At 51.4% G+C, this 2368-nt stretch overlaps 1 protein-coding gene across 1 annotated transcript in view; it reads right to left on the bottom strand.

Moving 5' to 3' along the window:
• The window catches only part of COL4A2 (collagen, type IV, alpha 2), a 112112-nt gene that overhangs the window by 47561 nt on the left and 62183 nt on the right, over window positions 1-2368 (bottom strand). The window lies entirely within an intron of this gene.

The raw sequence follows: 2368 nt of genomic DNA, 5'->3' as shown, positions 1-2368 counted from the left end.
CTAAGAAAGCATTCCTGCAAGAACAGTAATTCTGGAAATGGCTTTTGTATGTTTGCATGAGGATTTGGGGCAGGCTCCCGTCTTGGCCTGACTTAATGGCCAGAGTTTGGACAGGGCTTTAGCCTCCTCTGCCTTTTTCTTCATGGTGGCACACAAGCTTTCATAGCCTGACTTGGAATGTTCCAGCACTTTCCAATGGGAAGGGATGTTCTCTGAGAGGCATTTAGTTGAGTGTCTCTCTCTATCTTAGGTGGTCATTCATGCCAGGTAGTGTCTACCAAACACCCTGCTAGTGTTGTGGAGGTCAAGCATCATTAGTTCACTCCAGACTGTGCCTTTATGTCCAGAATGTTCCAGACGGCAGCTTCTCCACTGGGCACAGTGCTGCAGACCACACTGCCTGTAAGTGCCCATGAAATGTCGTGGTTTCCCAATCTTGTCACCTTTATCCCACCTGTCAGTGGTTGCCTGCAGCCTTGGACACATCTGGGTCTTGGCGTGGCCCAGAATTGCTGGAAATTCAAGACCCTGGGCTATAGAAATATCCCCATGATTTCCTTACAGCCCACATCTCCCACACCTTATTCCTGCTGCATGTGATCCTAGTCCTGTCCCTTGTCCCTTGTCTCCCAGCCCATGAGAACTAGCTCGGGGCCTGTTCTTTGCTTGTCTAGGACTCTCCTGTCAGACATTTCAGTGAACCTCCCTAAACACCTCCTCCTGATCTTCCACACTCTGTGCATGTTCCCGGGTCCCCCCAGGATGGCCACTTGGCTCTCAGCAAGCCCTTCCACTCACCCCTTGATGAGCCCCAGGGCCATCCCACCTGCGACCCCAGGCCCACCGCTGCACTCGGCCTCGTCTGTGGAGGCCCAGCTGCTCTGTCCGAGTCACGACTTCTCCGTGCCCTGGCCCCACCCACGGTGCTCTCCATACTTGGTCTGCTGTGTGACCCCTTGTCCTTCCTGCCCTTCCTGTGGTGGCTCATCCTTGACCGTCATGCTCACGAGACACTGTCTTCCCCCCTCTGACACCGCAGTGCCCTGGTTTCCAACCCACTTAACCAAAAGCCCTGCTCTGTGACCCGGCTGGCTCCTGCTCTTCACCAACCACTGAATGTGGGCGTTTCCAAGATCTTTAGCTTTCTTTTTCTGCTGCCTCCACCAGAGGCTGGAAACTGGCCAGCCCAGGGTCCTACAAGGAAAGGAAGCTGGTGCCTCTAGGGGGGGCCCGGCCTCCAGCCTGAAGCCTCTCTGGCCCTGGGTGTCACGCTTACGTGGCTGGTCTGTTCTCTGAGACCTTTCTGCTTTGCGTTCCTGCCCTGTGCACTCTCCCTGAGAAACACATCTGTCCCCACAGCCTCACCCAAGATCTCTGAGCAGGGGACTCAAATTCTGATGCTACATCCCTGGCTTCATCCTGCATATTAGACCTAAATGTCCCACCGCCTGTAACTGCCTCCATGCAGATGTTCTGAGCACCTTACGCTCGGCGGAAACGCACCCTCTCTGCTTCCCTCTCCGCAGTGCTGACCCGGGCCCAGCCCTACACACACACCTTCAACTTCCTCTCACCAGCCTCTCACTCCAGTTTCTACGTCTGTGCCAGAGACCTGGCCTGTCCTCTACCGACCAGGTCAACTTCCAGACAAAAGCTTCGCTGTCCTCTTTCCCAGTGACCCCTCGGCACGGGATCATCTACATATTGTCTTGTGCTGAAGATTCAGTGTCCCCCCCAAACTCATTTGGGCTCACTGTTGAGGGTGGGAAATCCTATTATGGTAAATTGAGAGGTGGGGCCTTGAAGAGGCGATTAGATTATGAAGACCATGCCCTAGTGAAAGGACTAATCCATTGATGTCTAATGGTGGTCACGGGCGTGGCTCTGAGGGTTTTAAAAGGACAGCACGTGAGAAGCTCTCTTTGCTCCACCATCTCACAATGTGACACCCTGCATCACTGAAGTCACAACCAAGGAAGACCCTCAGCAGATGTGTCCCCTGGACTGTGGACTTCCTAGCCTCAGAAACTGTAAGCAATAAATATTGTTTCTTTACAAATTACCCAGTTCCAGGTACTTTGTTATAAGCAACAGAAACAGACTAGTAGACTTGTCTGTCAAGCCTTCCTCTTTCTAGCGTTCATTGATTGCTAGACCAAGTTCTTCTCTCCTAATATATATCTGGACTCTGCTTATCCTATACAACGAGTGAATAATTCACAGTTGTCCTTTACGCATATACAGGGATATGACTATGTGTAAATTTTAAGTATGAGAATATCTGTTGACTTCTTACCAATGTTACAGATTGATGCAGGCATGTTTAATGTTTGTGGGTACAATTTGATGACACTGTGGTTTTCATTTC

The sequence above is a fragment of the Galeopterus variegatus genome, unplaced genomic scaffold, assembly GCF_000696425.1.
Source record: "Galeopterus variegatus unplaced genomic scaffold, G_variegatus-3.0.2 Scaffold5844, whole genome shotgun sequence".
NCBI lineage: Eukaryota > Metazoa > Chordata > Mammalia > Dermoptera > Cynocephalidae > Galeopterus > Galeopterus variegatus.
The sequence above is the reverse complement of the archived record's forward strand: the minus strand, read 5'-3'. Positions and strand labels throughout refer to the sequence as shown.